The following is a 14,898-nucleotide window of genomic DNA, read 5'->3' as shown; positions in this document are numbered from 1 at the left end:
TCTGGGTTTAATATGGCTGCATTGTGTGCCACAACAGTCCCTGACAGAAATCAATGCCATTTGCTCCTGTAAAACATAGATACTTCCATAACCTTCATATGTAGCTTGTCCCAGTGCTTAAATACCAGTACAGTTAGAAGGTTTTCATAAGATCTAATAGAAACCTTCTTTCTTATAAATTATTGGTACCTTTTTTCTTTCTAATTGAACATCTGATATCCATTCTCCTCAAAATGCATGTTTGTTATTTTCGGGATATCGTGACCACTTCCACACTTCATTTCCTTACTAGTAGATTTCCTAAACTTAAAAACAAACCTGATTTTTTTTTTTCATTCTGACCATTATTTCCATAAGCTCTTTTTTTCCTAATGCTTAATAAAACTTGTCTTTGCTTTGTTACTTAAACACCATAACTCCCTTATATATTCTCTATTGATTAATAATGGAAAAATGTATCTAAGCTGTCCAAACTATTACCAATAAAAAAATTTTCATGGTCATACTTTCAGATTGCATATATTATATTAGACAAATACACCAAAACAATTTTGCTGTATATTTCTTGAAAAATTAGGGTGTAGTGGAGGTCTGTTGCCCACTACAAAGTGGTATGGTGAAGGTATACAACATTTTTGTCTAGAACACCCCTGACATTTTCAATTTGAAACTGTGTAACAAGGATAAAGAAGGCTATTTGTAGAATTTTACCTCCATTATGAGTTTCTGTACTTGGCTTTAAGAGGCCTGTCTAAGAAGATGATGGAACGGAGCACTGTGTCGTATGAAACTCCTCTTGTATTTCAGCAGTGTAATGCTATCTCTGGGAAGAACTCTCCTTGACTCTGTTGACTTGGATATTATCAGCTACAATTCTTTTCAGGTATGCCTGTTACGACAAATCTGCAACTCTGAGACAGGCATCATATTCAGAAGACATCTGTATATCCACTTTCTTCTTTCCCTGAGTCTATCTGGCGACCTGAGGCTTTCAGCATTTTCCTGCCCCTAGAGCTATGTCTCTGTTTTTTTTCCATATAATTTCCATGTACGCCCACACAGACTCAAAACAATACAGAACTTGGCCTTTAGTAAAACAGATGTTTTTCTATAGCGGACTGTAAGTCTGTATAGTCAGACAATTTTGTTTGCCTATTTCTTCTTCTGCTAGAGAAAACAATTCTGTATTACTTCTGTTGTTTTGGGTTTTTTTAGGTTTTTTTTCCCCATTTTGAAAGCTGTGACTTCTGAACAAACATTTTAACATTCAGACTACAGGACAATGAAGCAGGTAGAATTTATTCCAGAGATGGATTTCATTCTTAGTTATTAATTAGATATAACCTCTGACATAAAAATGTGCTTTCAAAAGTGAGACCTGGATGGATAATTAAACTATACAATTAATCTAGTAAAGTGAAATTAAATGTGTTATCTTGCATGCAGAATAGGTAAAAAAACCAACCACTCCATAAAAAAAAGAGTTCTTGTCAACGCAAAGACATCACAGGGACACTCCCTGTCTCTCATTGCTCTTCATCACCATTTCCTCATGTCATATTCATAGATCAACCACTGGACTATTTTAATGAAATATGTGTTTCTATCAATAAAATTATTTCACCTTCTCCCTCCTATTCCAGTGAGTTGGAAATAATTGTAAGCTTTGGCTATTTTCCAACTTGCTGTCAGTTTTCCAAAATTTTTGGAGCCACTCATCAGATTCACATGGACCTTTTGTCAGCAGGTCCCAGAGGTTATCACGATAACTCCAGGGTGACTGCCGCTAACCACTGCAAGCAACCTCCAGTAACGAATCAAACATGCTCATGCACTGAAGTCTGGAAAGGCTCCTAAATTCAAGATCTTTGCATAGTGTTCTCTGAAAATGAGAAATTGAACTTTGGCTTTTGGAGTCTCTCTGGACATTGATGACATTGTCATTTGTCCAACACTTCGAAAAAAACAGTTCACCCTTAGCTTCTGTGGTAAAGAAATCTTTTGCCAGATACTTGCATGAGAGAGGGACACTATTCAAATTCTCCCTGGAGAATTGCTGAGCTTGGAGCAATGAAAAAAACCTGGAGGGTTCTGGTGAAAATTATATGCTTCTGATGAGAACCATGCTCAGAAGAACCAATTGGAAATAACTGTGAGGGCACTGCAGATAGAGATAATAAGATTTTAGCATTTTTGCTGAAGATTTTTAGCAGCAAAAGATGAGGCCTCTATACTGTATTCTGCAAGTGTGAGAGGACACTGAGCTCTGGAAATGCCTATTATTTCTCATTGCCTAAAAAAAGAACAGAAGGGGATGTACAGATGTAGTCTTACAGTGTAGGCATCTGCAGACAACTGCAATTAATGTCAACAAATATGTTTCAAAATTGTATCAGCAGTGTCAGAATGTAGTTTTATTATGTGTTCATGATTCTAATGAATTATTGATAAAGAACACACAACATAAAAATGAACAATAAATAATTTTTATATATATTCATATTTGTTTTTGCTGCCTCTACACAAATACTCACTTTTAAAAGAATATGATATAATCTGTGAACATTGTTTTGTTTTCATAGATACAAACTTGTGCAAACAGGATGCTCAAAATGGCATCTTGGGTTATCAAGTGGTGATAAAGTAAGAGGATCTTCCACTTCTTTTTTGCATAGTGTCACATAATTAGAAATGCCCCTGGAGAATATGATCAGCATTTCCCAAAGTACACACATGTCAGAGAAATATCCTCTTCTGACTTTGGGTATGTCTCTCAGGGATCTTTTAAAAGTTTCATCTCTTCCTCCTACTCTTAGAGTTCTCACACAACTCATGACATTTTTACCTTTGGCCACTGTGACATCTCTGACACACAAAAAAAAAAAAAAAAAGAGGAAAAGGACAGTATTGCCCACACTGTAGTTCTCTATTCACAATGATACATCATCTGTTTTCCTTCATTATTTGATGTTCTTTTTCCAAAAAACTCTCCTCAGTCTTAGATGTTGGAAGTGGCAAAACATTTTCACAATTTATTCTTACTATATACGATCATATGTTCCAAGAGGATGGTATGAGGAAGATGCTGAGCAGATGGCTGATCAGCACCTTGACCAGAAAACACTAGTTGTGGATACTGATGTGATCACAGGCCAGAGGCAGACTAATAATCTCAACAGCATAGCAGGAACCTCATCATTGCTTGTTCGCTTCTGAAAGCAGCACTTTTCCAGATGTTAACGTCGAGCATTCCCAACAAATCGGAGAAGGATGTTATAAAATAAACTGGCAGGCAAACGAGGAAAATAGGATACTTTGCATCTCACCTGATAGTGCTTAGGGTTGCAGCAGGAGTGGCAGGGAGCTACAAGATGCCCAGACAGCACTGAAAGGACCACTGTGCTTAATAGTCTTTGTGTTCCTATGGGACACAGGTTATCGGCTTCCTCGCGCACACAGATCAGTATCGAATGTATTGTAAAATAAGAAGGATGCTACAGCCATATGAAGAGAAGTGCATTCTTGAAAGTGCTTTTCTGCCACTTATTGACTAATTTTCTCTAACAGTTGAAGGTATTAATGAAGCCACAAGACAAATAATGCTTCTGCTGACCTTTTGTTTTCTAAGCCTATTACTATGCTAAAGGTACTCTTAATTCAAGAGATTCAGCAGATGGGGAGATAGAAGAGATGGTTAAAATAAAGACAAAGGTTAAAAAATCCAGCAAACTAAAACATCTTGGCAGCCAGCATCCAACATAAAGGAATGAAGCAATTATGTTAGTATCGCATAATGTACTGGAAAGACTTCCTCTAAAGTTTGGATGATACTTGTGATCTAAGCTGTTGTTCTGCTGTAAGTGAAACTCTCATCTTTGATGTGGAAGATTTGTGCATATGGTGGGCTCCACCGCAGCCGGTTCTCACACTCCAACACGAACAAAGGAAGGTGTAATGCAGAATAATGCTTCCAGAGTCAAGATCCAGAAAGGCTGACCATGAGACAGCTTCCAAGAACTTTATCTTTTACATCATGTCAGCTTCAGAACATATGGCTTACACCTACAGTAACCAAGAACAATTGTTTCAGTCCACCTCAAGTTTGTATTAATAAACTGTCACAGCCTTCAAACCAAACAGTAATCTGACTTATACCAGTTTTCTTTGGCAAGCCAAGTCTATGAATTGTCCAGGGAATGTCATAAGCACACCAAATTCTTTACCAAAACTGTCCTAACAATTTACAAGCACAGACAGTACAGTTCCAGGATAATTGCCAGGCACTCCTGAATTTACTAATATACCTGCTCCCTATAAATTCAACAGATAACTGAGTGTAGGGGGCAAATACTGAGTGAGGAGACTTATTTCTTTTTGTCACAAGATAATCCAGGAGAGCTGGTCTTCTGGAAAAGCAACCTGCATTGCTAAGCTATATGTGTAGGGAGTAGTTTAACCACAAGTGGAAATCTGAACAGAATATGGGGTTGAATATATATGAGGAGTTTGATCACAACTGCTTAGAGTCCAGCCCTGCAGTGTCCACAGTTCAGAGGGACTTCAAAATTGAGCAGGCTGAAATGAAATCTAAGACCCAAGCAGAGCACCACGCTGGAGCATGAGGCGTGACTGCTCAGCCAGCGAGACCGTAACAGGTATGTGACCCCCCTCCATGGAGCTGGAATCACACAGGGCAATGCATGGCACCTGGCCAACGTTTCAACCTAGAGATGACTTTCCGTCAGGGTGACTCTGGAGCAGCAGAGGACATGCAGATAAATAAAGAGGCTGACAGAGTTGTGTGAAATATCAGTAATGCAGCTCGTAACCTGCACAGAACTTTAAATAAGGGATGGGCACTACAATGACTTCTGGAGGAAATCTCACCCTCCACCCCAAGAAAGTACTGCCACAACAGATTTAATCATATGTATGAAAACACAAAAACAATGGCCAGAACAAACAAAACATTTGGGACATGGGAACATATAACATGGGATAACTCAAGTATCTTAAATAGTTGCAGCCCTACCTTGCAGATTCTCTAATGAGAAAAATACTGAAATGACCAGACGGGAAAACACAATCACGTCCAAAGACCCTGCAGATTCTGTTCTGCACTTCAGGTAGAAACAGACTTGGATAAAGCCAGCTTTGAAACATAATAAATACAGGAAAGAGAAGAAATTAAGGAGACAGACATTTGCACAAAGAGTCTATGGATGCCAAGAGAACAAGACCTCAGAAGACTAGAAAGTAATTGTACTTGAACTTTGAGAGTAAAACTGGAAGGATAGTATTTAATTCTGGAAACATGGTTTTGAGTACCAAATATCACTCTTGAAGGCATAAACTAATGAGCTAATGAGAGGCGTTCCCCATCTCAGCATGTTATTCTATAATTACCAAATGAGGTTCACACTTCCTTTTAGGCAGTCAAAGTTGGACAGCACTGAAGATGGAGACCCACTCCCAGCTGTGATCTGTTATGGAACAACACTTAGACACTATTGGCATTCACAAAATGTCTGGCTAGTCCTGTGGGCTCTTCCATTTCCTTTGCACCTAAGTCCTGGCCTCATTCCTTATGAGACCTGAGGATTCAGAGATTTACTTTTTTTCCCATCAGCTTATTGCATGTGGGTGGAGTTCTTAACATATGTGCTTAAGATCTCCCTTCCCAAATATCCAGGGAGTCTGATCTGTGCTCATTCCATTCAGGAGAGTAGTAAAAACATTTTGTTTTTGTTTTTCCTTCCCTCTCTAAGAACAGAACATTTTTGGGGTGGAGGCTGGCCCAGCTCAGGAAGAAATGCTCAGCTTTTAAGTTCCTTTCTAAGAGGAGTGGGAGCTGAGCAGAATGAGATAATTTCCATTTTCGCTTGAATTCTTCCCAGGACAATGCATATTTTCCTAGGGGAAGTGTCAGCCAGAGTTGCATTAATTAGAACACTGCTTTATAAGCAGAATGGAATACTAAAACCATAATTAATTCCTTCAGTCCTCAAAGAATGAAAAGTCCCAGTACTTTCTCCATGTGCTGCTGTCTCACAGTATTTGAGGATACCATCAAGATGGAAATTACTTTAGGCATCTTGGCTGAAGACATCTGAAAGATAAGCAAATCTGACCACAGAAGAAGGCAATGTATAGGGCTCAGCTGGAGGTTAAAATGGTTACAGGCCACAAAGAAAATGAGAGACAACCTCATTCCTCTGAAGAAATAACTTTCCTTACAGAAGTTATACTGAGCAGGAGAGAGAGTTTTCCCAGAATAATTTCAATATTATAGACTGATTTACCTAGGAAATCTCTCTCTCTTTTGCCTTACCTCCCTTTGCTGCCATGCTCCATTCTTTGAATTAATCAGGTCTAACACATAGTTACACTAAAATGTATCTTTAAAAAATTTAACACCACCAACCTCTCTAAAAACATAACAAAATAAAGATCTTATGTCGTTATTATTATGGCCTGGAGTGTGAATGAAAGAACAAATATCATGCAGCAGATGTTATCCAGCTTCCATAAGTATGTAGTATAAGAATCCATACAGAATAATGCAGACCTCTGCAGATGCAGTTCGTTGTCTCAGCAGCAGAATAATTTCTTCTATAGTCTTTTCTAAGAGGGATTATTATAACATGGCAACAGCTCGTTCAGAAAAGAAATTTTGTGGACATGCTCTTCACGCAGTACAGTTCAGTTCAGCTGACATCCTGGAAACTGCTCCAAGCTCTGAAGCTACCTACTTACATTCTCTTTGGTATTCAGAAATCAAATTTTATCCAGCTGCTACACAGCTATGTTACAGTGCAGAGCTGCTGGTATTCTGCTGAAGGGACTGCAGTCACAGGCTGGCTTAGCTGGAATGAGTCTGCCAGATAAAAGTGAAGGAATGCTAATCTGCTGGGAAAAATGTCTTTTCATCTTTTCCATATTTTTCCCTGTGTGCTAGTTTGACACCAAAAGGAAACATTTGTCATTCAATGAGTTCTACTAGTCAAATCAGAACTGTGTTTGCTTTTACTCTTTGTTTATTTCTGGCTGTGCAAGGCATTGTGGGACTTGGTAGGTCTTAACATATGAGTCTACTGGGAATTGGAAATGTTCAGACTGGGATGTTGACAAAATATTCCCCATTGTTTGAAGCTCTTTTTTTAACATACTATGTTGATTGTTCACCTTGTACTAGAAACCTTGTACTAGAAACTAAATCTTTTTCACAGAGATGGCAGGCATCACCCATTTTCTTGCTAAGACTCCCTTTTTCTTTTTTTTTTTCTTTTTCTTTTCCCCAGAAAATATGAGATGCACTTCTTATAAGAGTCAGCTGGAGTAAGTGTCAGACACTCCAGTAGAACATACACAAGATATCAAATAATTTATTCATTATAATGTATTACATTCTGACTGTTCTTTTTAATTAATTTTCTTGGGTGAATCAGCCAGGAAAAAATTTCAACTTACCATAGCAGAGAGATCATTTGTTAGTCTTTGTAGAAAGCTCAGACTCTGAGATATTTGCTGTCCTCATGTAAGAAATCAGGGGAAATCAGCAGTGCTCACTGCAGTTCATAGCTCTTTCAAATACATCACAGACATCCCATAAGTGTGGTCTAGAGAATGTTGTTTCAGAAGAGACTGAAGGGTTTGGGCTTCTTTTATAGCTTTGCACCGGATGTTTCTTTTTCACTGGGAGCCAAATCTATACATCAAGTTTTAAACTTTCAGAATGACCAAAAAAGACTATCAGAACATAGCAGCTCAGCCACACATCTACTGTCACTAAATTAGCATAGGTTCACTGAGAACACAGCTATGTTCAGCTGAAGTATTTGTAAACATGCCAGAATTATGTGAGTCTTATCTGGACTGATACTCAGCCAGCGAGCCCCCACCCAGCACTCAATGATCTTCGCTTACACGATGTCACATATTCCATTGCATCAGCAGGTGTTGCAAATATAGAACCAGGGATAATGAGTGTACTGAAGCTAGTACAGTTCACGTACCTCACAGTGAGCCTGACATTGTCACAGAAAGGGAGAAGAATTATTGGATGCATCAATATTTTGGGGAAAAAATATGTTTGACAGGGTTGAAAGTGTAACAACTCTTTAGTATTTTAAAAATATTTTCTCTTGGCATTTGTAACGTTATTTCTTTCCTTCTTCTACTGTGTTTTCTTTTCACCTCTGTAAGCAACGAAAATGAATGGCTACACCATTCCTTTTCCCTTTCTTGTATAACTAAATGGCTTTGCAACTGTTACAGTAAAGTAACATTACTGTAATACTGTGAGAGAACCAAGGGATAAGATTTCATTTTTCCTTCTCCTATTTGGTAAAGTTTCCTAGACAGAAAATGACAAATTGGAGGGGGGCGGCGGGGAGATATGGGGGGAGAGGGGGAGAGGGGAACCAGGAAATCTTAGACTAAACATGTTTACATCAAGTGCAGAAAAAGGAAATGGAAAGATTAGGAAGGAGCGGAGCAAATAAAAATAAAAGAATACGAATTTTATAATTTTCAATATTTTGAGAATAAAAGGCAAAATTTTCAACCTAAGAAAGTTATCAATGTATTCTTTACATGACAATGTTTTTCATAGAAATAATGTTTTCTACTCCATGAAAAACTTGGAGTGGTATTTGTTTTTTTTTTATTTCAGGTGAAAGAATTCAGGAACCTGTAGCTTAAGAATCAAATTGCTTATAAAGGAAGCCACAGAACTAAAGATCTGATAATCATAACTTTTTTCCACATGAATACAGTTGACATGGATATTAAATCTGCAAACTATTATTCTTTTCTCAAAATGTGGAGTTATTGTGAAAAAAACCCACAAATTTATTGATAAATACACTCATACCCATCTCAGCTGATATCAACCACATAATCTTTTTCTTACCAATTACCGGTATATTAGTTATTGTTACTTTAATAAGGCTTTTTCCATGGCATGGAAAACACAGCTGACAGTTCACCACGCAAACATCTGGGTTGATAACTAGAATGCTAAGTTCAGTATGTGACCCTACGGAAACAACTATGCTAGAGTTATTTTAATTTCTGAAAAATCATGAGGAGAGCTATGTAGACCTGATTTTTTTTTTTTGATTGAAGCAAGAGGATAAAAAGTATGATACATTAATAAATGGAATCTGAAGTAAACATGGATGATTACAGGTACCAGGACTAGAAGAAGCTTACCTTTCATAGAACAAAACATTTAAATTACTGTGGAATCATGCAGTACATTCAGAAGAGGCTTCACAATGGGTACATAAGAGGAATAATATTAAGGAATTGCTAGGTCATGTACTTGAGAAGCTTGTTGGTTTTTATGAGGATATGCTTTCAACTGTGCTTGAACTCAAGTAAGCTATTAACTTTTTCCAGTAGCAAATAGTGCTGTTGCCCCAACACTGAATTTCAAGTATGATTGCATACTGCTCTGGCTTAACTTACTTAACACAAAATTTGGACAGTGCTTATTAGTGGTTGGTATGTTATGGGGCAGGGCTGCCTTTCAGACAGAGCTCAGTAAGCTAGAGCAATGCGCCAACATGAACCTCACAAAGCTCAAGTGCAAATGCAAACTCCTGCATCTGGAGCAAAATAACTCCCTGAAACATTACAAGCTGGGAGCTGACTAGAGAGAAAGTGGCTTTGCAGAAAAGGACCTGAATGGTGGACAGTAAGTTGGGTATGAACAGCAACATGCCCTTAGGCAAGGCCAGCCACATACTGGGCTGCCTTGAGAATATAGCCATCACGTCAAGGGAATCCTTCCACTGAGCTCTCTTGAGGGCATATCCAGATAAATGTTCCTAGGTTTTGGACCACTAACAGAAAAAAGAGATTGGCATGAGCCAATGAAGAAGACTGGTTGCTGAAGCACATGGGGAAGATGGTGCTGAGTTGGCTCAGCCTGGCTAAGGAGGATTGAACTGTAGTCTTCCACTAAGAAAAAGGGGAGCAGCCAGAGCCAAATTCTCCTGGGAAAAGAGACAACAGTCATGTGCTCCAACAAAGGAAATTCCAACCAGAGAAATGGAAAAAAGTCTTCACACTGAGCATTTAAGCACTGGAACAGGCTACTGGGAGAGGCTGTGAAATTTTCATCTTTGGATATTTCCTGATTTAGCAATGAAAATTCCTGAGAAACTTTAAACATATCTCTGCTTTGAGCTGAGGGCTGGGTTAGAGACCTCTGGAGGTCCCTTCCAACCTAAATTGTTCTATTATTTTGTTAGAGAAATCTCAACTAGTTTTACCTTAATTTTAAGTTATGAAGCTGGTCTATGAGTTCCTAAGGCCTCAGGGAGTTTGTCATGACCCTCTGCAATGCCTCTTTCTTAAGGAACCTCTATGTTTTAATATAAAATCATTCCAGCAAAAGACCACTTACCTGTGTGTCTGGAGAAGGGGGTGTTAGGAAAAGATCAGCCATTCTGTCTGGTGAATGACAGATCTCAGGTATCACCTGACTTTCCTGTCAGCGTATTCTGTTTGACTCCTCCAGCACAGGTATCTGAAGTATAAACGGACCTCCATCCCATCATATCTCAGCCTTCTCTGTCAATAAACTCAGTGGATCCCACTTTATAATTGTGCACATTCACAAACAGAACTGCTGCTCATCCAGAATAGAACACGGGAGACCAACCTGTGAACTTCATCTGCAACCATGAATTTCAATATATTCCCCTGCTAAGGCGACAGACAGTCCAGAGGGGGTTTTCTGATTAAGTCACCTTGTCTTATACATAGAAGATAACCGAACAGAGGGTAGTAGTGTGGTAAGATCTAAATACTCATCTCTTCATTGGATCGTGTGGACAAATTCTTAAAGGTAGTGTGCCCAAAGGAGTGTGTCTTGATGCCCCAGTAGAAAACGGAGGAAGTCTCAGCTCTGGCTGCCCTTGAGAAAACAAGACTGAGTATGTCACGTATGTGCACTGGCAGAACCGATGCCAGCAGTGCTACAGGGAAAAACAGAGAACATGGAGAACCTGCTGCCAACAACATTGGAAGGTCGGCTGTCATCATTGGGACAGAATTATTAATAACAGAAGTAATTCAGTCTCTTATTGTAATTTCTATAAACATTTACAGTAGTCTGAAGCTGGCTGGTAACACTAGCTTGTCATATTTGCTTGGTCTATGTTTGATATCTCAGTGCCATAGTACAATTAGTGCTGAGATTGATACACTCGCCCTTTGGCTTGAGATGTATGGATATGATTCTTAAGAGGAGCTAGATGCTTATCTACCTTCACATCACACTCAAGCTTCAACAGTTTCAGTTTTGTGACTGAATCACAACATCTTGGAAGACAATCAAAGTGGGAATAGGAGATCTACCATCCAAAGATCCAAAGACCTGTTATACTTTATGGCTGGACTAGATGGCCAGTTCTGAAGTCAACCCTACCAGCCTCTTCCACGTCCGTCTTATGTTCTTGCAAGTCTGAGAGATGAAACACTGACAGAAGGGTTAGCATCCATCTGGGATATCACTTGTAGCAGTCTAGCAATATGGATATGCTTACACTGGACAAGGCAGATGACAATCCAAACTGTAAACACCACATAGTGAAACACAGCCCTGTGTGGAGATAGTACCTCAGATCCACAAACATTTCAGCCACGTGACAGTGACTGAGTGCCAGAGGAAATAAAGCTTGGCTCTTAACAGGTTTTAAAAGCTCTGGTTCTGTGCCATGTCGATACAGCTTGCCATGGAGCCAAGCTAATACCAGTGCTGATGGTGGGAATATAAGGAGTCTCTGTGCCTGCTTCGTTTCTTTAGAATAATTGTCATTCAGCAGATATCTCTGCATATCAGTAGTTACAAAAGTCTAGATGGGCTTGTCAGTGTTCAGGGTGTAAGGGAATTTTTTTTTCCACTAATATGTTGCCAATGTGCAACAGAGTAATTCAGAGATATTTTGTTCCTTCTTGGGCATCGGAAGTAATTCAGGAGCCAACTGAAGGAGCTGAAGGGTTTCCTTTGATTGTAACAGGCATTGTACTGCAGATTTTTCAGGCTTCCTCTATTTAGGAGTATACTGAAGGAAATGTATTGAAAGTTCCTAAATGTAGATAATTCTATTCTTACTAAAGCTTCCTCCTTTTTCATCAATGTCACTCCTCCAAATTGTATCAGGGAAAAGGGAAAACATTAGTTATAGTGAAATGTGGAAAAGATGAACAGACTCCAGTCTGAACAGTTAATAAATGCAAAGACCTAGAAAGAAAATAAAAGACAAAAACACAGAAGGTGTGAATTTCCTAAGCTATCCCTCTTTCTTTGACTGGAAAGAGTATAGCACTTGCAGAAGAAACTGAAAACAAAAACCCAAGTTAATTGAAAGACTCTATTAACAGAACAATCTATATTATTTGCCCAAAAAAAAAAATCCCAAACCAGCACACCTTTAATATAAATTCCAGAATAAAAATTTGGAATTTGAATGCAGAATTCCAAAATCATGACTTCCGAACAGGTCATTTGAAAGAGCCTTTCAGAAAGTCTCTTGTAACTCTTACTGGCTACAGAATGCCTTTAGTGTAGACTCTATATTATCAGCACCACCTAGAGTGCATCACAAGAAACAACTCCAGAAACATATTATTTACAAAGTGTGACTGTATTTCAAAGGAACATTTTTCAGACTTACTCTCTTTCAGACCTCCATATCAAACACACGTGGCTGATACAAGAGAAGGGAGACAGGAGAGGCAATGTTTTTATTATTGCAGCTAGAAGAGGTGGAGAAAAGATACCACAAGACATTTTAGATACACCTGAACTCTGTAAGGCAGTCTATATAGCTTCTGGCTTGATCATCATCAGTAATTTTCTCAGTCAGAATATAGTCAGTGATGATGATGATGATGATGATGATGATTGATGATGATGAAGAGGATGTCTGAAGCAGAACAGAATCCTGTCCATTCTCCTAAATCTGCTTTGAGTCTCCAGAGAAATAGAAACAGCTGTCATTTTAGCAGTAAACTCTTTAGTTAAGGGTTTGAAGGCAGAAGTGAGCTAATAACCTGGATAAGATGTTACGGATCTGCTGTTTACAGCCTGCTTGTATCAGACACCTGCTTATTTAAAGCCACTCCCTGTATGTGGTCATAACAGAAACAGAGGATTATAAGCAACTTAAGCTATGGGGTGTACACTTGATTTTCCATTGCTTTCCACCTAGGAAAAATGACGCAAAGCTTTCATCTTGATTTATTTACACTCATTTTCTTCTGGTATAGCATTGCACTATTCCAGTTTGATCCTGTTAAATTTAAATGCAAAATGAGTGGAGTTATACTAGTATATGCCTAGAACAACTCAGTAGTGAAATGTGCCTTTTTTTCTGGAGATAATGTTCTTCTCCATGGTTTGTGACTGTATCACAAATTTGTTAATTTGTAAATTCAGTTAATGTTCAGAAATGCTCAGACTTGTTTTTCAAACCCGCTGAAATCCATAGCAGCACTGTACCTGCCTACAGTTCTGATAAACAGACACCTGGCACTGGTATCACACTTATGAAGGTGCTTATTTTCATTTTTTAAACAAACTAGTTGTTACTATGGCTGCATAAAGATCTTATTACAGCCTGTTTTAAAGAATAAACAAAGTAGGAATATAGGCTTAGCAAAACAGAGCATTTTCTTGCATTGTAAATGTATATGCAAAAATTCAGCTGTTAACAAGGACTGATTATTCATTTCTGGCAAGGCAGTGCAAGGAGGCTGAAAACAGGGCTTGCTGCTCCACTGACTGAGAAGAATACACTGAAAAAACACAACTTCAGATCTTTAGTGCAGTCTGCGGTCTTAATTTTGAGAAGACACTCACTATTGAACAGGACAGGCACAGCAAAGGACCTGTCTTTTCTCAGAAGACGTCTCTCTCCTGCTCTAATGGCACACAGCTTGTTAGTACCACTGATGATCTTTATTCCTCTCACTCCTATCTTCCCCATCCAGTACCAGTTGCCTTCCTCGTAATCTGGGGCCCACCTCCTTCCACTGTGGGAAAGTTTATTTTCTATGAGATGGGATGAGTTAAATGCTTGCCTCTGGCCCTCTTAAAAATATGTCTAATGTCACTCAAACTGACCTGGATATTTCCCTTAAACATTATTTCCAGACTAGAGTTTATAAGCTCCCATACTGTAAAGTCAGTGTTATTGACTATTAGTAGTCAATAACTGTAAAATTGTAATATCATTTTATCTAATTGAAAAGCTTTATAAAGTGAATAAGCATAATATTACAATTAATTATAGTATTGCACACTAGAGAGATTGATTTTATTGAAATTCTTAATCTGAAGACAAGAGACCAAAAAAAGAGAATATTTTGGATCTTTTACTCCTGACAGTAATTCTGCTCTTACCCACTACCACACTATTGCAATAGGGTATATTTTCTCAATATACTGCTGACACCGCATGCCAAGTAATATCTCCACCACACTGCATAAAACACTTCCATATTATTATTGCACTCTGAAGAAACTAAGATGAAGATGAAATTATTACATCAGTGGGGAGAATTTGACCTGTGTCCTTCCTCACACAAAAGAGGTGTGGTGCTTTCAGCCATATCTTATAACTGCTGAGAAAATAATAAAAAAATGGAAAAGGCTATGGCAGTCATAAAGGAGTGGCTGCACAAAAGTATCCCAAAGATACTACAAACTGCAGTAAATTGTCTGTTACCATTACAAGAAAATAAATGCACTTACTATGATATGAAAATGAAGCAAACATTCTGCATGTTAATTAATAATTCAAAACAAAATGTGTCTTAAAGATATACATCCAAATTCTGTCATTTTTAAATAAAGTATACATTTATTTAGAGCTATGC

Source organism: Pterocles gutturalis, unplaced genomic scaffold (assembly GCF_000699245.1).
Source record: "Pterocles gutturalis isolate BGI_N339 unplaced genomic scaffold, ASM69924v1 scaffold28532, whole genome shotgun sequence".
NCBI lineage: Eukaryota > Metazoa > Chordata > Aves > Pterocliformes > Pteroclidae > Pterocles > Pterocles gutturalis.
This window is presented reverse-complemented; position numbering follows the sequence as displayed.